Source organism: Panthera onca, chromosome C2 (genome assembly GCF_046562875.1).
Source record: "Panthera onca isolate mPanOnc1 chromosome C2, mPanOnc1 haplotype 2, whole genome shotgun sequence".
Classification (NCBI taxonomy): domain Eukaryota; kingdom Metazoa; phylum Chordata; class Mammalia; order Carnivora; family Felidae; genus Panthera; species Panthera onca.
Genome location: NC_138347.1, coordinates 52,923,457 through 52,945,542, shown reverse-complemented (window position 1 = coordinate 52,945,542; position 22,086 = coordinate 52,923,457). Strand labels below are relative to the sequence as shown.

Genomic DNA, 22,086 nt, shown 5'->3' with positions numbered 1-22,086 from the left:
CAATTGTGGTAGACCTGTCACTTCAATGAAAATTTAGATTCTTTTGTTAGAGATCATTTATTTTAGGTATCCATTGGAGTAGCGGTGCTCAGTAAACTTGATGGTTGATGGAGTTGATTAAGGAGGTGGTAGATAATGCATCTCCAAATAAAGACTTTTGTTTTTTGAAAGTGCTTAGCTTGACATTAGATGAACAGCCCACGTATACAAACACATAGAGTAGAATCCAGTGTATTCACAATTTACTCCTATAGTTACTATTAAAAAATACTTCTTTCTTTTTTTTTATAGACTACTTTATGGAGTGCTTTTATTTTTTTTTATTATTTCTTATTTTTTGAAGGTATTTTTTAGTATAGGCAATCAATGATGGTTAGTATTTGTAAGAGTTCTATTAATAAAGGTTCTTAGGAACCATCGGTGTACCCAAGAGCTTAACTTAGCAAAATTGAACTTTTCAACAAAGAAAAGCCCAAGTGCTAAATATGAAGGTTGAGCAAACCTGCTCAGTAGTTATCTAAATGTTTAGATGAAATTAATTGACAGGTTTGCTTCATGTGGCTTTGTGGCACTCAGCTTGCTCCTAGTTAAAGTAGAAAACAAGATTAAATCAGATGACACCATGCAAATTATGTATGTTTCAGTGGAACTGATAAAAGTTACCATTGATATTTCATTGTAATATCAATCCATTAACAGCCTTTCTTCCTGTGGTTTTCGTTTATCATCCTTTGAATGGGATGGATGCTTTCATTTTTAACTATTCTTTCAATACTGAACTCAAAGGAAACAAAGATATTTTTTACCATTTATTCAATAAAGACATAGGTACCTGCAGGTGTGTAAGGCAATCTCAGATTTAAAGCTTGGTCTGCCCCGAAGGAGTTATCAAACTAGGGAAATGATATATAGGTATACAAAAGACGTTATTATTTTGAATAGAAAGGTGATGGGAAGTGCTTTGAAAGAAGTATAATAAAAAAACATTCCTGAAGAGGGAGAGATTTCTCATGCCAGGCTGGCCCGAACATGAAGAATTTTGTGGAAAGCACTTGATTCCAGCTTCAGAAATAGATGGGATATTACTGAGCAGAGGGTGGGAAATGGAGGCACTATACAACGCAAGGCACGGGGGCGGCAGATGCAAAGTATATGGAGGTGATTGGAAGGGAGGGGAAAACACTTTGGCTCCAGAGGTGGATGATACCAGATCTTGGATGTACCTGAATTGTAGACCAAGGAATATGTCTCATACTCAGTAGGCCATGAGGAATAATTAAAGAGCAGTGTGACATTACCAGAGGTGTGTTTATGAGATTTGATACCACTGTTCAGGAGAAGTTGAAGTTTGATGAAGTTGATGATTGGGACACTCCTGTAGAGACTGTGATGGTAGTATATAAATAAGAAGTAATTGAAGTCTAAATTTATGGTGGTGCCAGTGAGAATGGGAAATAAGGAATGGGCATAAGAGTGATTTCAGAAGAATCAGCAAAACTTAGTACCACATCCCTTTATGCTTCCACGACTCTATTTAGTGATCTTGTCAGCATATATTATATACTTATACTATCCATCTCAAATATGGTCAACAGTGGAAGATACTTGATTAAAAGATTTTAGTTGTAGCACCAAAGTCTGTTCTCATGACAAAAAAATGATATCAGATTTGTTATGGAATTTAATTCAAGTTAAATATACTGTTTTGCTTAAAACAAAACAAAATGAAAGCAACAGGTTTACTTAGCCTCAGTAATGCTCATTAGTTGACTTAGGTGTATTGGCAGATCCTGATACCCGTGTTGTATCTTATAAGTTCTATTTTCATCAAATTCTATTTTTCTTATTATCTTTGATGAACAAATAAAGTATGTAAAAGCTTTGGTTGGGAGAATTTAATCCTGTCCAAATTCCTATTCAGATTTTGAGTCCTACTCTTTGTTTTCTCAAATTCTGAGACATGAATGTTTGAGCATAAAAGCCGGATGATCCTTCTTTTCATTTTCATTAGTGAGAATTTAAAAAAAAAATCAAAATTACTTAACTGTATTTTAAGTCAGACTGCATTTAAGTGTCAGTATCCTCCATCAATTTTTTTCTGCCCTAGGATTTTTCTTCATGGAAGAATCTAATAGGCTTTGCAGGCAGCATGTAAGACAGATTTTCTTTACTGAATTGCTGCAATTAATGATGAGGAGGAGAAAAGCAGATTTCCCAGGAGTGGGGAAGACAAACAAGTAGTCCCAGTTTTCTAAGAGTAGTTGAGTAATACCAACTTGGAGTTTTTGTTACTGAATTTCTTTGGTATAGGCTTACCCGTTATCTCCAAATGTTGGTTCTGTATGTACAGCTGCTGACTTGGGCCTCAGATGTGAATCTGTTGTCACAAAATTATATATTCTGTAATATTTCTGTGATAAATTATAAATGCAATATTATTTTTGGCCCTTGGGGCCATGATCTTACAGACCTTGAAAGATGAATTTGTATTTATAATTTGGACTAATATTTTCATAGTAGAAAAAAAATTCTACTACTGTTTGGGAGGAGGAGAAACGATGGATTTTGTAACTTTACTCAAAAATAAAAGACTCTGGATAAAAATTATGTTGCAAATATAATAAAGTGATTAAGGAGTACCCATTTTATATTAATAATAATTTAGAATAATTAATAACTGTTGTCTATAAAGTGGGTTTTCTTTTATTCTGAAATCTGTCATTACCAATTTCTTAAAAATATGATTTCTTAAAAATAATTTGCCAACGGGCGCCTGGGTGGCTCAGTTGGTTAAGCGTCGACCCTTGATTTCATCTCAGGTTATGATTTCATCATTCGTGGGATCAGCCCTGCTTCAGGCTCTGTGCTCACAGTGTGGAGCCTGCTTGGGGTTCTGTCTCCCTCTCTTTCTCCCCTCCCCTGCTCCCTTTCTTTCTGTCTCTCTCAAAATACATAAATAAACATTAAAAAAAATAAGTAAATAAAGAAAAACAAGCCAACAGAGATGAGCTCCAAGATACCCATTTTGGAGATTTTGTTTGATCTCGTTAATTTGACCTCTTCCTATTTTATATTTATATCTGTCATTTAGAATGTGTTATGATATAGTGAAGTATTCTCTAGAGTTTTTCTTAATTTATCACTCTTCTTCCTTTTCAGAGAAAATAACTTATCACTGTTTCCCCCTTGTGTTTACTGAGGTAGCCAAATTTTAACAGTTTAAAAATAGTTTTTGTAGGTTAGTTTTAAGAGCATTTTAAATATCACTTTTGAATTCATATACCACTTTAATTTTTGCTTCATCCTTTGAAATGCAATTTGCCACCTAAATCTCTTACCAGGTCTGAGACATAAATGGCCTTGATGATTTTTAAGAAAATTGATAGACTGTCAGTTTAAGTGACCTAAGATGACTAAGTTGAAATAAGAAATTAGGGCTCTGAAATTAAGACACTGATTTTATTTAAAACAGTAGTAGTTAAGGAGAAGCTTAGCAGTTATCCTACATATTTTTTTTTCTTTTGTTGAAATAGGAAAACAAAAAAAATAAGATTCTCAAATATTTGATAGGTCTTGAATATTAAAAATAACCTAAAAGGTCCTCCTGAGTCTTTCCCTTATCAGCCCTCTAGCTTTATCTCAGACCAGATTTCTGTATGTCTTTTTTGCATCCACACTGACCCTTTTTTCCAATCCCTTGGAATTGTTCTGCTCCCTTTACCACAGAGCTTTGCCCATGCTCATTCCTGTCTGGAGCTGTCCTTTTCTTCCTGTCATTTATCAATAATTCCAGTTTGTTCTTCAGAGCTCATCTTCCTCAGGAAAGATGTTCCAGACCTTGCTAGGTCAAATGCCTTTGAATAGCCCTTGGCACAGCTGCAGGGGCACTTTCATTTGCATGATAGTTTGATTCTTGCCTTTCTCACACTGACCTGTAAATTCTGTGATTGACTATGCCCCATCTAGGTCTGTTTTTATTCACTGTTGGACCCTGCAGTGACTAGCATGCATATTGGTACATAGAGGTGCTCAGTAAATATTTGTTGAATGAGTGGATGGGTTTCTGAAACTACCTTTACTGAAATTCCCACCATGGTCTCTTAATATGTGCACTCAGCCAGTCATCTTTGTCAGTGTCTGCATTATTCTCTTTTACTCTATGTGCCACTAATAGCAACTCAGTGATGTGGATATTACTGGTAGGCTCAAGGCATTGGAGGGTATATTAAAACAACAAACAAACAAATAGGTATACAAAGGGGAAAGGGAAGAAAGGGAGGCAAACCAAATAGAAAAAAAAGAGGAAGTGATTTTCACAGGGTTACAGAATTTCAGAGCTGGATGCAATATTGGAATTTATCTAGGCAACTCTTTTTCTTCCAACTTTTTATTTGGAACTTCACCCAGCCTCCCCTTCACCCTGTCCTTTATAATTAAAGCACAATATCAGTAGCAGAAAATTGACATTGGCATCATCCACAAAACTCCTTCAGGTCTCTCCAGTTAAACGTGCACTCATTTGAGTGTGTGTGTGTGTGTATAGGCTAAACATTTTTAAGATGAGAAAATAGAAGTTTATAGACTTGCTTCAGTGATTTGCTCAAGGTCACTACTAAGCCATGGGACTAAATAGTTGATTTTTAAACTCCATATTGCTACGGAGTTCTATATAGAATTCTACCAATGTCAGGGATTGTTCATTAGCATTAGTGCCAGAACTTTCCTAATCTTCCTATCTTGAAAGATATTAACTATGCCTGTTAGTCAACTGTGTTCATGCAGAATAAAAATATTTAGTTTTATCAACTTGGATCTATGTCAGAAATTGGAATTAAAGCCCGACTCTTGTTTTTGCCCAGCAGGAATCCCCTAATATTCAGGGAAAGGCCTAATTAAGGTTTCCTGAAACTATTCTTAATCACCTGGATTAGAATAAAAAAGAAATGTTTTTAATCACATGTATATCTGCTAATGCTTTTCTTCTGGTAACTAATTGCTTTGATAATAAAAAGTGGTAATAAAAGTGGAGACTTAATGGGTTTTAAAAATGTGGTATCTGAACTATACATGTTATAGAATATGTACACTTAAAACACTTAAGTGTACACTTAAAACACAGTGTTTTAAACTTATATCTGTGAAGTACTTAAGGTTTATAATTGATCTGTGGGCAACCTGAGTATTTCCTGGAAGTAGCAGCTCTTTGTGCCCAACAAGTATGAAGAAATTAACATAAGAGTTTGGTTTGGTGTTGGAATCTGATAATCAAATTTCTTCCTGTGTTACAAGTCATTCTATTTTTTAAAATGTTTATCTATTTATTTTGAGAGAGAGTGCATGCATGCGAGCTGGGGAGGGGCAGAGAGAGAGGTAGAGAGAGAATCCTAAGCAGGCTCCACACTGTGAGCCCAGAGAGTGACATGGGGCTCAATCCCATGAACTGTGAGCTGAAATCAGTTCATGACCTGAGCTGAAATCAAGGGTTGGAGGCATAACCAACTGAGCCATCCAGGCACCCTGCAAGTTTTCTTTTTAGTCTTGTTTACATTTTATGATCATAGAAAAAAATGGTTCATAACTGTGGAGTATTTTCTCAAGCTTTGGAATGTCTTTGATTGGGGTCATTAAGTTTTCTATAATTTGACATGACCAGCACAGTGTTTTGGCTTTCTCTGATTTTTAATTATGAGATTTAGGAATAAAACGTTACCCAGGATTGGATATTTCTGTCCTAAGTTCAAGTTATACCTAATTCGTTTTTGTAATTCACTAGGATAGACTGACTCTGGAATATAACTTGTCTTTTTAAATATGTGATTCTTATGAATTTAGAACAAAAATATGAAACCATTTCAAATAAATCTGATTCACAGAACATTTGAGTATCTTAATTGAATGTTGTAATTTTTTACAAGAACTTTTTTAAAGATTTTGAGCCAAGAAACTTTTATTTGAGTAATAAAATAGAGAATGCTGGATCAAATATAATTAAAAATGTACAGTGTATCATTAATTTCATTTAATAAAAATTAGGAAAAACATTTCCCAGTAGGAAATGTCTTTGAATTGGCACCATTTGCAGGCAGTCATTGATTTTAAACGGGCATAAATCCATAGCAAAACCAGTTTCACTTCATTTGTGGAGCTCCTAGCCAGGCTGAAAGCATGGTCTTGGGTGTATGCTTTGTGTACTTGGTGGATCATTAGCTTATATTTCTTCTTCAAGTCAGTGGAGAGTTTCAAAGTTCCTTTTTTTTTTCCTTTTAATATCTATAAACATGTTTGGTTAGGAATTTTAGACTTGTTATTTTTGCTATGCTAGCTACACTTAAGCTACTAGGGGAGTGCTGGTTCTGTTTGTAAATGTCCCAACTTCATTTTTTACTAAATTTCTTCATTTCAGAAGATGATAATGGGACATTAAAGCCACATGTGTAGTTTACCACTGCTTTATTGTTTTGCTACATACCATTAAACATTGTCTGTGACCTTTGCCCCATCTAAGCCCTCATCTGTTTGAGAAAGCAGTTAACCAACCAGGATTTGCAAAGGAAAACAATAAGAACAGTGTTTGGCAGTTTGCTGGGTCTGCCTGGGATTTGTACACATTCCTGTCTCCCAGTCCTTGATTTTATGATGCTAATAACCATAAACAAGAGTGAGCATAAAGCAGACCTTTTATTAGGTATGTTGGAATTAAAAAAATACAAGACATTGATAATGTTATTTTATTTATTTAATTGTACATTTTTAGAGAAGTTTTAAGTTCATAGCAAAGTTGAGGATAAGGTACAGAGATTTCCCATATACTCCCTTCCCGCACTCATACCTAGCCTTCCCCATTATCAACCGATCCTCCTTTAGGGTGGCACATTTGTTATAATTGATGAACCTTCACTGACACATCCTAGCACCCGAATACCATAGTTTTCCTTATGGTTCACTCTTGGTGTTGTCTATTCTGTGAGTTTGGACAAATGTATGACATATATTTATCACCATGATATCATCCAGAATATTTTCACTGCCCCAAAAATCTATTCTCGGTCTGTTCATTTCCCCCTCCCCCAACACCCAAGCAACTACTGATCTTTTTTAGTGTCTGCATAGTTTTGCCTTAGGTTATTTTTTTGCTTGTTATTCTTGACAGACTATGTGTATGCCTAAAAATAAGACAAAGTCGGAAGGCACTTTTGGTAGGCTGATGAGTGTCTGTGTGACAGATATATCATCCTGAGGTGGTTTTACAGTATCCTGCCTACCCCCAGCAGCTCTTAGACTTTCACATAGCAGTCAAACGGTTATTGATACAATTTTCAAGTAATGATCATCTCCTTGTATCATTCAGTTGAACTATATTAATCATCACTGTGATTAAACTCAAATGTTGAGTATTTTTTTCCTGAGCTTTTCTTAGATGCAGTGTATTGCTTGTATACTTTTTCTCTTAAATACCTCGGATTTTATTATAACAAAGTAGACTTTGATGAAACTAAAGTTATTTTTTCAAAATTTGTTTCATCCATAAATTTGTCTATTTTCATATATATAATAAATATATAAATATATTTTATATATATTCATTTGTTTATCCAAGTATTGTTTTATACATTCATTGCTGTATCACTGTTGCCCAGAATTATGCTTGTAAGATAACTGGACTCAATATTTGATGAGTGAAAGAGGAAATGAATGAATGGATCTGCTTAAATGTAGGGTTATTTTGTGTTTTTATTTAAAGCAGCTGGCAGAGCATTGATTCTGATCTTAAAATCTAAAAGTTACAATTAAGTTAGCTAGAACATTACTTAGTTTTAGGACTTTTTCTTAAGTAACTTTCAGTCCTTCTAGTTTTTAGATATAATTTGTCTTGAATTTGTCCTAAAATGGTTTTTAAAATTGTCATGTGAAAGTATTCACATCAATAGATGCTAGTTTCTGTAAACAAAATAAAACAAACCAAATAAACAAGTGATTTATTTTTAAATATTTTTTAGTTTTATTAAAATGTTTATTTATTTTTGAGAGAGAGAGCACGTGAGTGCATGAGCAGGGGAGGGGCAGAGAGAGGGAGAGAGAATCCCAAGCAGGTTCTTCGCTGTCAGCACAGAGCCTGACCCTGGGGTCGATCTCCTGAACCGTACAATCATGACCTGAGCTGGAATCAAGAGTCAGACACTTAACAGACTGAGCCACCCAGGCACCCTACAAGCAACTTAATGTTTGAACATATTGGCAATGAATTATATCTATTAATGCTATTTTCATGTTTAAATTCTTTATCTTGAATGTCTGTTGTTGGTGTCTCAAAGAATGAAATCTGTGTCATGGATTCTGTTATTTTTAACTAAGTTATTACATATTTACTATGTACAAAGCAGGTGGAACAAAACAGAAGAAATAGAAATTATGACTCCTGCCTTCAAGAACCATAAGAGTATAGTTGGGTAAATACAGTATGATGACATAAGAAAGTCTATGATATAGCATGAAACTGATGTAGAGAAAGTGATGTAAAATTTATATTATGAAAACACAAGAGTTAGTCCTAATTGGATATCTAGTGAATGAATAATTGCTTGAACAGCCTTCCACTAAAATAGATCCTTAGAGAAAAATGTATTACTATAGAATATGGGACATGGATTGAGCATGACTTAAGGTTGGAGTGGAGAGAATAACATTAGTAATTTAAGTCTTACAGGTTTAATGTTCTGCTAAGGATGTTTAAAAATAAATTTTATAGGGTGGTGCCTGGGTGGCTCAATCGGTTGAGCGCCCTGCTCTTTTTTTCAGCTCAGGTCATGATCTCAGGGTCATGGGATCAAGCCCCATTTCAGGCTCCGCATTGAACATGGAGCCTGCTTAAGTTTCTCTGTCTCTGTCTCTCTCTCTTTCTGCCCCTCTCCCCTGCTCACCTGCTCCCTCTCTCTAAAATACATGCATACATATGTATATACGTAAATACATAAATTTTATAGGATTCTGCTTAAGTGTTTTAACAAAACACCATTTCAGATGAAAAATTGAATGATGTTTTATAGAAGGATGAGAAATTAACTTTTTTTCTTTTCAAATGTATATGCAAAAACCCTTTTCCTATGGTTTAGAAGGCTCAGTAGAAGAAAAATGTGAGTACTGAACCCTAAATAGCCAAGCTGGCTAGACAGACAAAGGATCAACAATATCATCTGGGAAAAGTTTTGTAATTATAGGTTCTTTCTTGGTGGCTGGTTTTCTGATCTTATTACATAAAGTAAATACACATTTATTACATGCACAATAATAGTGTAATCAATAGCGAAGGAAATATCTTGAGATTCTGATTCTAGTCCTGGTTCTGCTTCCAGCTGGATGTGTGATGTCAGGCACGTTTCTTGGGCTTTCTTACATATCCGTGATTTCGTGGAGTTATACCACATAATCTCTGAAGTTCTTTCCAGCCCTATATTGATATATTAAATTCTATTTCAAAAACAGTATCTGAATAATCATTGCACTAATAGCATGATCTTGAGAAGGATCACCATTTTTTTTCTTTTTTAAAACAAATAAGAGTTTTTTGGTTATAAATTCTTATTTTTTGGTGTAGGTATGTTTACAATATATATTATATACTTATATACTTATTTTATTTTTATATATTTTTCCCTTAATTATATGTGTTTCTGTTAATATTGTGGTGCTGATTCACAAATAAAATTATTATTGAGCCATTAAAAATGCTTACTGGACACAGTAAATTCTCAGGATTCTTTACAAGATTACATTGCTCGTGAGTACAGTAATTAAACTGCTGATAATGAAAGATGTCTTTATCATGATTTTTTTGATGACAAGTAGAATCGTTAGGAAAGTAGGTGATTAATCTTTCTTTAAAAACTGGTAAAATTAGGAGTGCCTGGGTGGCTCAGTTGGTTGAGCATCCGACTTCGGCCCAGGTCATGATCTCGTGGTCTGTGAGTTCAAGCCCCGCATTGGGCTCTGTGCTGACAGCTCAGAGCCTGGAGCCTGCTTTGGATTCTGTGTCTCCTTCTCTCTCTGCCCCTCCCCTGCTCATGCTCTGTCTCTGTCAAAAATAAATAAACATTAAAAAAAATTTTTTTTTTAGCTGTAAAATTTATTTCGGTGAAATTGGGATGTATTAGTAGAAATTTACTTAGAAATGTTTGTTTTCCTTTGTATAATGGTATTGTATTAGATATGTGTATGGTCTACTATTCTAAGTACTAGATGACTTAAGTATTTAATTTGGTATTTGTTCTAATTAAAACTATCTCATTGACATAGTTAGACAGTGAGTAAGCCTAAGAAAATCTTGATTTGTGTTTCTGAATAGCTCAGCAACAATACCTTAGTAATTCATATGGTTCCATTTTTAACTGTGTAATGAAAATGAGTTGCTTTAAATATACATTTTTTTTTAATTTTGGAAGCAAGAAAATTTGTGTTTTACAACAAATCTATATCTAGAATTGGCCCCACTTAAGTTTAATTCGGATAAGTTAAAATTTAGTTTCTAAACATTTCTATATTATTGATCTGTATTAACAGTTTTCAGGGTTTTTTTTTTTCTGTATCTCTTTTTTGGAAACTTATACCCATTAATTTTTAACTTAAAAATAAAAATAACCTGGTATAACATGCTGTTTCCTGTGGCATATCTGTTTTCTTTCAGTTGCTTTTCAGCCCTGTATTTGGCAAAGCTTATTAGCGAGGGGTTAAGGCTCACCATATCTTTGTGACCTTTAAAAAGACTATCCACTTGCTGATAACAGATGGGGTCTCATACTTACTATCTCTGCCTTTTTTGAGAAGTTTTAAGAGTCAGTTCATTAGACCCTATGAACAAATAATAAGTTCTGCTTTTGCTTTGAAGTGGAGTTTAGTGAACATTTGAGAATAGGGCAGGTTGGAGGACTGTGTTCCATTGTCCTGAAACTTCATTTATGTGGTAGAGATGATTATGTTTGTTGAGATCTTCCAGGCACACGGTATCTGAGTGTAAGAAGCTAATTCATTTATTAATTAACTCACATATGTTATATGTAATGCCACATGAAAATGATGATTAAAAATCTCTTTGAATTTCTGAGCTTTTAAAACCAGAACAAACGTCATTCATACAGTTCTATATTTAGCAGCCACTTATCCTACTGAGTCCCTGCTATGTGCACATCGTGAGAATAGGTACTGTGGGAACATAGTGGTTAACATGACCTGCTTCCTATCCTTAAGAATCTTTTTTTGTGTGCTTTCCCCCTGCTTCCTCCCTCTTCCTTTCTCCATCCCTCCCTTTCATTCTTTTGTTCTTTTTTTTGAAAAGAATTCCAGCAGAGGAGACAGATATGTGGATATAATTCAAGAGAAGTAAAAATATAAATATGGGCACTATGAATATGGGCAAAGTGATATGAGGGCTTCAAAAAGCAGGGCAGTTATTTGGCAATTCAGGAGCTGGAGATCGCCTCACTATTTGGAGGAGGATTATTTGGATAGCAGCTATTTGAAGGAAGGGTCTTGCAGTCTGAAGCAATAGCATGTGTAAAAAGAGAGGTTGTAAATGCAGTTGGCATTCTGGGGAATCCAAGTAATAGTGTTAGAAGCTTAGTCAGATGTTTTAAGAAGAGGTATAATGAATAAGTGTGGCTGGGATTGTCAATTCAGTCTAGAGAGAATGAATGTGATGCTCAGAAATGTGGACTTATTAAAATGAGGGTATGTACCATTGACATTTGTTTTAGTAGGGGAATGAAGTGATAGAACTTCTGCTTTAGAAGGACCATAATGGGGGAAAGTATGAAAGTGTATCAGAGGGGAGAGATCGGAAGCAGGGGAGCTGATCGCTGCCCATGGCTGTTATTTGGATGAGAGATACTGAGGGTCTGACCTCTGAAGAACAGTTACTCTGGTGGTAGATGTCAAAGTTACTGTGTAGTGAGGAAGGGAAATTAATAAATATAGTGTTGCCTATTTTTTGAGATAGCTGGTAGTGACAGATATGAGAGATGGAATGTTTTCTCACTGTGGAGTGAGGAGAGGGGAACAGCTACTCTACTATAGGGGAATATCTAAGTGGACTCAAGGATCTGTAAAGAGGAGACAAAAACTAAAGAAAAATAGAAACAAAGCAAAAGATAAAATAGAAAGTGGGAGCAGATGACCTCAAAGGGCAACCCTGTCCAACAGAAATACGCAAAGCATTATGTAATTTTAAATTATCCAGTGGTTATATCAAAAAGGTAAAAAGGGGGGCGCCTGGGTGGCTTGGTCGGTTAAGCGTCGGACTTCGGCTCAGGTCATGATCTCACAGTCCGTGAGTTCGAGCCCCGTGTCGGGCTCTGTGCTGACAGCTCGGAGCCTGGAGCCTGTTTCAGATTCTGTGTCTCCCTCTCTCTCTGCCCCTCCCCTGTTCATGCTCTGTCTCTGTCTCAAAAGTAAATAAATGTTAAAAAAAAAAAAAAAAAAAAAAGGTAAAAAGGAGTAGGTGAAATTAGTTTTAATAATATTTGGTTTAACCTAAAATATCTCAAATGTTATCATTTCAACATGTAATCGATACTACAGGTTCTTAATATTTTACACTTTTTTTCATGTTAAGTCTTTGAAATCCACTATGTATCTGTACGTCCAACAGACCTCAGTTTAGGGTAAGGACATTTGACGCACTGAATAGCACATGTGCCTAATGACTGCTCGTATAGGGCAGTGCAGGTTTGGGAAGTCATTTTTTCTACATCGTCTACAATTTATACATATTCAGAATGTTAGAGTTTTGGAATGTGCGGAGTGGTATGTGAAAACCGCTGATTTCTTGGAATAAAGTTGTAGCTTAAAGGAGGAAAAACATAGGTTCTTGGCTGAATGGAAGTAACTTCTCAGCATTAACCTAGAAAGCAGTCCTGTCATGGAATGTCTTGCTAGTTCTGGTAACTGTTCCTTGTTTTAAATATTGTTAAGCCAGCAATATGTTTTTGAGGGAAAGTGTAACTTAACAAGAAAGAGCATAATGAAAAAATAAGTAGCCACTTCAAGAGGTGTAACATAATAAATTTAAATTTATTCCATTATCTTAAAGAATGTATACACAGTTTTATTAACTTTGTCACATTAATCAACTTTAATTTGATTTTCTACTAAGAATGAGTTGCTCCCCCACATCCTCTACCCATTAGAATAATAGAAGAGATAATTAAAACTAGCACTTGAAAGAATTCTGGGAAAGAGCTGAGATCTGTGAAGGACGTCGAGCTACAACTTGACTGTGCACCACCCTGACTTTTCACTCCAGGAAGATGGAAGGTGTGCACAGAACGGTTCGAGGTGGGCTTCTTTTTACAGAGCTTTGAGAAACGTGAGGATGTGGTTCACTCAACAAAAATAAACTCTGGGTGTCTTTGACACTTTGAAAGGAGCTGTATTCAATAACGGATAGCTGTCATAGTGGGGAATCAGGGACATACACACTCTCATAAAAAGGTAACTCAGTAGGGGCTTGAGAAATTAATCTCAGGCCTCATAAATTCGGGCTCTCCTCAAATACTGAGCCCAAAGAAATAAACAGAAGTTCCATAATTATTCCTCAAATTGTGTATTCTAAATCTCTTGGGTCATTATCACAACTAAAAATTACGCATTACAATAATCACAACTAGCAAATTACCTGGAATTGTTTGCTCGGAGAGTATCTTTCTGTAACCAAAATTTGTACATAAAATGACTATGCATGAGAGCTATTTATAATGAATGGAGTGCTTGTTAGCATTGGCTGGTGTGAAGACTTCCCTGATTTCTCTAATTTTCATCAACACTACAGGTTTAAGTGTTAGCTGCCTCAGTATCTACCTGTTCTTAGAATAAAGCAGTTAAACTGGCAAAATCAGATACTGTATTATAATAATATATACAAATATGGGCTAAATGGGTCAGGGGCATTAAGGAATCTACTCCTGAAATCATTGTTGCACTATATACTAACTTGGATGTAAATTAAAAAATATATACACACACACACACACACACACACACAATTATATTTATAAATTCTAGGAAAATACCTCTTTATTCGTATGTTCATCCTCTTGCTAATGTCATATACATTTTTCCCCTTATTAAATTCAGTGTCTTCTAAAATAAATATAAATATATAATAAATATAAAAATACAGGGTCTTGTAAATGGTTTAGGGAACAATTTAAGAGTAAAATCCATTGATACTATAAAATATCTGAGCTACTTTAAGCTACTTACATTCTCAAGTATAGATTTGAAGGTGTGTCCGGGTGGAGACAGCTGAACATCCTCCTCTTCTCTTCTGACTTTCCCTCCCCAAACGTACGCGCCAGTGAGTGACTTTGATGGGTAGACTCTCTTGGGGTTTTTTTTTTTTTTTCATCTTTTGGTGCTGGGTGTGGGTTCTTTGGAAACTGTTTGAGACTTGCATTGGTAGTGAGCATCTGAGACTGTAATTTGGTATTTAGCACACATGCAGTATAGAATTTCCACTTAAGTTGTTAGCTAACAACTCTGCAGAGTACTGGTGCCTAACCTCTTTTGGTTCACAGACACCTTTGAGAATGTGGTAGAGATCTGTGGATTCTTTTTCCCATAAAGATGTACTTACGCACACGAATACTTTTGCGTAAGACCAAGGAGGAATTAATGAGGCTCAGAAGCAAACTGGGAACTGTTCCAGCTGGAGAGGACTGGATGTAAGGAGGCACACTGATGCCCGAAACAGAACCAGCTGTTTAGGTAACTGCAAATTGTGTGTGTGAAGGTTGCAGTAAGGAATGAGGCTGGAGGCAGGGACCACATCATGAACGACAGGAATCTGACATCCAATATGATGTGGGTGTTTATGAGTGTGTGACTTTCTTCTGGAGGTATGTTCGATTTATGTCCCATTAGTGGCTTGCTCACAGGATTAGCTTGAAAATTATTAATATGATTCAGCTAATTATTTTTGGCAAATTGATATCCTTTATCAATTCTGATTTAATTATGTATATTTTCCTTTATGTGCTTGAAGAGAGCTGTTTCGACTCCCTCTTACAATCCAGGGAACCTCCTCCTTTTCCTCCAGATATCCCTGCAATCCTTCAGGATTCTGCCCTCTGCTACAGCCCAAAGTGACCTGCTAACAGAGGTGGAGTCCTGAGCTTGTCCCCATTTCTGAAGCATGTTTTGGGGGGAAATCCTGTTATCCTTAATTCTTACTCTTAGGAGTTTTAACAGGCTTTATTGTTGTTGTCGTTAGCTTAGAGTATCTTGCCCAGGCCCAAATAATGCCAACAAAGACAACAACTTGCAGAGTCGTCTTCAAGATGGCAGTGGGCCAGGCCCAGCCTGTTTTAAGAAGTCCCCTCACTGTTCACAAGACCACACAGACTGAAGGAAGAAGGCCATTTCATGTAAATGAATTCAGTGATGTGGTTAAGCACAACAAAGTTCTTTATAAAATGAAAATTAAAATTTTTCAGACCTGTCTTAATGCTTAATGCTTAATGCTTACTTATAAAGACTAAATGACTAATTGGAGTAGCCATTTGTTAGATTACTCATTCTAACCTTTGAGTTCATTATCCTTTAAGTAGCAAAACATATGTTAAATAGTCTATAATAAATTGAAATATTAAAAATGATATGCCTGCTCATTAAAAATACTGTCTTTTCCCACTTTTATAAGTACGGTATTTAACACAGTAATTAAGTATCATTTTAGTCTCCTGTACCTGGGTTGCAAGCTATTAAAGTTATAGGCCATTTATGTGTTAATAATGGCTGCTGCTGCTTTTTATGTTATTTTCCTGGGTGCTCTAAAGATTATTTTTATTACTAAACCAATATTTCAGTGACAGAGAGATATAGTAAATCCTTTGTAAAATTTGGCTTTCAACCTGCTCAAGTCATGAATGATTAAAAAATTTTTTTTCATGAAAACTCATAAGTCAGACATTCAAACATAACACATGTTTTAAATCCCTTTGCAGGACTAAAAAAAGTCCTGCAAATAAATTATTTGCAAATAATTTATTGCCAAATTGGCTTATGCAGGATTTTTTAAAAAAATATTCTGAGGTATCATTTTCTCTCTTCATGTGGTTGAATATGTCAAATGGGTCATTAGTCTTTTTTAATTACATATTCATTTGACAGTCTTTCACAATTTGTTTTTATGTTTATTTACTCAGTTTGATTTGTGTAGTTGTTTGCTGACACCCAAATTATGTCATTACATGTCTTCCTTTTTTTTCTATACCAATTCTATAAATGTAATTTCGCAGTAAATGAGACCATATTAGGGATTTATTGAAAAATTATGAGTAGGATAATTTGGGATATTGGCTTACAATTTTGGATTGGGGTTAGTGGTTTTATATAGATTTTGTTTTCCTAGAAATTTGTAATCCCAGGTTTTTGTCAACACACCCATTTAAAACAGTTAAGTGCTTGCCATTTAAAGAATTCTAAAGTTAATTTTTCTGTAAATTAAATGTGAGTCTTGACAGTGATTCCCAATCATGGCGGTATGTCAGAATCACCTGGAGAGTGTTAAAAGCAATACCAGGGCCTTGATACTCTGAGGCTGTGATTGACTTGGGCTGGAATGGGCCCTGACAATGATGGGCTGGCTATACATGCCCCTCAGGTGATTCTGATGTGCAACCCAGCGTTGGAACTGTTGAGTGTTGGAAGGCACCTGGAGATCTTCTTACTCAGCGTTTTTCAACCTTGGCTGCACATTGGAATCGTGCGGGAAGCTTAAACAGCTCTGATATTTGGGCCCTACCCCCAGAAGTTTTAGTTGTTCTAGGATATTGCCTGAGCATGGGGATTTTATAGAATAGTCAGGTGATTGTAGCACAAAGGCAAAATTGAGAACCACTGGTCACCAATTTTTTTTTTTTAAGATGAGGAATCTGAGACCCAGACCAAATACCTCTATCCTCCACAACACTTTAATAGACTCGTCCTTCTGTAGTCTTTATTTAGCATCTTCATGAACTTAAGGGTGTACTTAGGAAATATTTGTTGAATGAACAAAGTAGACTGTAAACTTCTAGGGCAGGTGTGTTGCAAAATGTGCAGAATTAGCGGCAGCAACAGCTTCTGGGAAACTGGTTGGTAAAGCAAATTCTCAGTCTACCCCAGAGTTACTGAATTTGTCCTGAGGTAAGGATTAACATACCTTTTGTATTCTCTGAAGGACCTAAAATAAGAGAATAAGATACTAACATTTATAAAGTGATCATAGATGCTAAGTAGTTAGTACTTTACAAATATTAGGACCATATTTAGCACTTAGTATGTATATCAGTTTGGTTTTGCTGCACAGTGAACCTAGTGGCTTAAGAGAACAATTATTTATTATTCCTCTTGATTCTTTGGGTTGGCTGAGTGGTTGCTTTGGTCTGGGCTGCTCAGCTATGGCTGGACTGCCTAGGATGGTATCCCTTTGTGTGTGTCTGAGGCTTCATGTGGGTGTCTGGAGCCTCTCTTCATGTGTTTCATCCTTAAAGAGGATAGCCAGGGCATGCTCATAAGATTGCATAATGGTTCTCAGCAGCAGGAGAAGGGAGCCACGGCGGCGCAAGGGCTGAATAAGCCTCTGCTTCTGCATAAGCCTCTGCTTCTGCCGCACTTAATAATGGCTCATTGGTAAAGCAAGTCACATGACTAAGCCTTGCTTAAAGCAGTGGAGCATGAGTTTCCACCTCTTGATGGAGGGAGCAGTCACATTGCAAAGGCATGTGCATACAGGTATGGAAGGAATTTGTAGCTGCTATGTAATTTATTCAGTAAGTATTTGTTGATGGATTACAACTTGTTTATTCTTCATAGAATATTAATGGCCTAAAGGTACAAGATAGATATCCTCTGAAAACAAAAGGGACATTTTAAGAGAAGTAACTTTGTGATGGTTTGTTCACATCTTGCTCTTTTTTTCATGAAGAATTGTTACTGCTTCTGCAGGAAAAAAGTTTTCTGGGGACATCATTTTTTTTTTTTTTTTGTTTAATTGTGCATCTGTAACAGAAATGGGTGCAATAGATGACAGGTTCGAATTTTGAGATATTTCAGTAGAGCATCCTTTTTTTTTCCTTTTAAAAATATGATTATGTGGATGTTTGTTTTGGAGTTTTGTTGCAGGTCATGGAGTAGGTTTATCAGTTACAACAATAGCCTTAAGACTGTAAACACCTGGGGGCGCCTGGCTGGTTCAGTCAGTAGAACACGAAACTCTTTCTTGATCTCAGGGTCCTGAGTTCAAACACCATGCTGGGCATGGAGCCTACTTTAAAAAACAAACAAGCAAACAAACAAAAGACTATACAAACCTGACTAGTTGGGTATGTGTATGTGTTGGGTATGTGTATATGTGTGTGGGGGAGGGGTAATTGGTATAGACACTAATTCGAGGTACACAGTAAAATCCTAATTCCTAGGAGAACATTCCTTCACCCTGTGTTCACATCATACCTCAAAATATGTTTTATTCTTGTCTGGATTAAAGGGTGAATAAATACAGAAAATATGGAAATATATAAGTGTAAAGAACAAAATAAAAATCACATGTATATAATTTTACCACTCAGCGATAACATCGCACAAATGTTATTTCAGAATCAAATGCTGAAATGCTCTTGTTTCTCTGCTTATTATACAAATATGTTAATTGTAGATGGGACTAGTCTGTCTTACGAGGTACTAAAGCTTCTGAATGCAACTACTGCCTTATTTAACAAATGTGTACCAATTATACCTATTATATGTAGTTAATAAAAAGAAAAGGACTGTCAAATTGTAGCTTTTCTCTGCTTACCCTGTTTTTTAGAACAGCTACATTAAAATTCTTGTTTGTTTTCCCCTACCCTTTATTTTGTTTCTTTGTTTATTTTATTAATTCCTTATTGGTGTTTTCCCTCTTTGTTTTTCCTTCATTTTTTTCTTTCATTAAACGTTGTTTTGAGAGAGAGAGAGAGAGTGCATGTGCACACGAGAGACAGTGTGAAAGAGTGTAGGGGGGTTTGAGCAGTGAGAGAGGGAGAGAGAGACTCCCAAGCAGGCTCCGTGCTGTGAGTGCAGAGCCCAATGCAGGTCCCAAACCCACGAATCGTGAGATCGTGACCTGAGCCCAAAACAAGAGCCAGACATTCAGTCGACTGAGCCACCCAGGTGCCCCTCCTTTATTTTCTCAATTGCAGGGACCTTTTGCTTTCTTTGTTCTTTCGTATTAATTATCACCTGTTCTTTTCTTCCACTGCTATTCTGTTCTTCTGCATTTCCATCTTTATTATTCTGGTCATTTTTATACACTTTATTTTTCAGTCTAGACATGTTATTAGATTTTGAGAGATTAGCAACAAATTATCACCCTGGGGATCTCTTTTCATTTTTCACTATTTCTTTTTAGAAGTATTAATGTTTCTTTTAAAAGGAATTGGGTCCTTCCTTGCTGCTTCATCCTCCCACTGTGTGGTACTCTTCTGAGGAGTCCAACTTAATCAACCTTTTGCTTTCTCTGTGATGCCCTTCCATCCCCAAACACAACAAAACCATAAATGCCTCCCCAAATTCCTGACCTCCTCACATACATTCATTCACTAACAGATTTTGACATCTAAGCTGCCACTTTTCATTTGAAACCTTGTACGTTTGCTTAAACTCATGTCACTCAAAATAAGCAAAGGGGAACAAAGGGTAGTTCTTGGGTTTTAAAAGAGGAAGTTTTCTTCCCCACCCCTAATCTGAATCTCTGACATCTGGTTCTGACTACAGATGGGGGGAAAAAAAAGACTTAAATCCCCATTCAGCCTGCTCTTACCCTCAAACAGTTTGATTTCAGATAACATTTCTATTTTTATTGTGGTCTGAAGGGTCAGATGTTTTGGTTAATGACTTGTAACAGGAGATCTAAAGGTGGTGCCCGATGCCTTATATTTCTCTGAGTCGTTGTAATGCAGCATGCCAGCATTTCAAACTTCTGGAGAGGGCTAAATTGAATCATCCTTTTAATGAAACTCTGAAAGAAAGAAGTTACCATTGAGCCCCATGTGTGTTTGTCTTGTTTTAGAAACAATAAAAACCAGATCTGTTTAATTCATCTACACATTAAAAAAATCTACTAGTTTTAGAAACAAAAACCAGACTTTTAATTCATCTACTATAATATAATTTGTTTTTATATTTTAACTTTTGAACAGGTAATGAATTCACATAGGCAGAATTCACATGGTGGTATGGGATATCTGTGTATTTTTAAAACTACACATTAAAAAAAATTAACTAGTGCTTTGCATCTCTTTGTTCAATATAACAAGTTTAAAGTAGCATTTTTAACTAAGATACATGTTTCATAATTTCCCAAGAGTATTCTATGTGTACTTTGTCTCTTACAATATCTGCGTTTTTAATAATGGGTGTTCCCTTAGAAGGTGGTTGGGACTTGCTCCTCACCCGGCACCTGACACCTGCTCAGTAATTAGCCTGTGCCTTACTTTTACCATTGTGGTGGATACAACCAGGGAAAACCGCCTTGCTCAAGATGGAATAGGTTAATGAAAAAGACAGAGCTTCCTTTTCTCAAATTATTCTTTCTGCTTCAATGTACAGAATTAAAAGATACCTGAGAGAGAGGGATTCATACCCAAGAAAATCAAGCTGTCCTGAAATCTGAATTAACAAATTACAAACTTAAAGTGGGCCTAATTTTACCTATGTTGTTTTTCATGTTTATCTTAGAAACTCAGAAGTATTTTGTTTTTTGGGAAACTGAATTTTTATTGAAATTTTGAGTTTATTATGTGAAGTTAGTGGTTGTATTTTTCAAGAGAAGGAATATTAATTAAAAAAAAAGTGTGGTATCCACAGTTGCAGGTTGAAAAGATGATGAGCCAGCTTTTTCCTGATATTAGCCTCAATTCATGGACTTTGGCAGTTTCACATTTTGCTTTAGGGATGCTAAAAGATAACCTGAGGCATATCAAAAATCTTAAAAGTTTGAGCAAAAATCAATTAAAATCTGGCAGAATACAATCTGGCAGAAAGAAGGGAGCTCCAAGGAGCTTTAGAAAAGGCAGGATTTGGGGGCAGCTCTCTGGCTTAGTCGGTGGGGCATGTGACTCTTGATCTCAGGGTCATGGGTTCGAGCCCCAGGTTGGGTGTGGAGCTTACTTAAAGATTTTTTAAAAATTAAAAAATAAAAGGAAATATTTTTATAGGTAGAAGGGAGTGGGGATGAGGAAGTTATATGAGGCAAAAAAGCAGATTGGTTATTCCAGGGTTATTTTACTTTAGGGGATGATTAGGGGTCTGTTAGAGTTCGTAACTAGTACCAGTGAGCTGATTCTTGATTAACTGGTTTAAGATTCCATTTCTGGGAGAGCCAAAACTGTAATTAAGACTCAGTTTGGTGACATGGGATTTAGCATTTGGAGCTCCATTTGGAGCTGCTTGTCTTATTTTAATGGGGTGAGCTTGGACTGAAAAGTAGCCAGTGGGGAGGTCAGTCTCTTGAGGTCATAAGCTTGTGTTTTAAGCAGTGAATGTGAAGAAAAGAGCAGAAATCTTCCTCCTCCTTTACCCAGAGAGTGGGGGGAAATGTGTATGTGTGTGTGGGTGTACGTACATGTGTGTATAGAATATACATATCCACATATTTATGGACATCTATATTAATAGGTAATATATCCATATATGATCTAAATAAATATTGAGAACTGAAGTCACATAGTATACACTTTTGAATCTCTTTTGCTCAACGTTATGATTGCGAGCGTCATTGCTGCCTGTTGTAGTTCGTTCATTTTCATTACTGTTTGGTATTTTGTTTGGGGAATATTTCACTATCCATTCTGCTATTCACGGACATTTGAGTAGTTTCGGTTTGAATAATGTTGCTGTGAAAGATTCGAGAACATGTCTTTTGGTGCAGATATGCATGCCTTTCTGATGGCTATATATCCCTAAGAGTGGAATTGCTGGGTCATAGAGTTTGCATGTATTCCAATTTATTAGAATATATGTATACATTTTTGACATTTCAGTATATTTATTTGGTATCTGTTGCTAACTTTCTTGGTC

The 22,086-nt window shown here is 35.9% G+C and overlaps 1 protein-coding gene across 3 annotated transcripts in view; it reads left to right on the top strand.

Annotated features, from left to right (window-relative positions):
• The window catches only part of CBLB (Cbl proto-oncogene B), a 211,760-nt gene that overhangs the window by 50,604 nt on the left and 139,070 nt on the right, over positions 1-22,086 (top strand). The window lies entirely within an intron of this gene.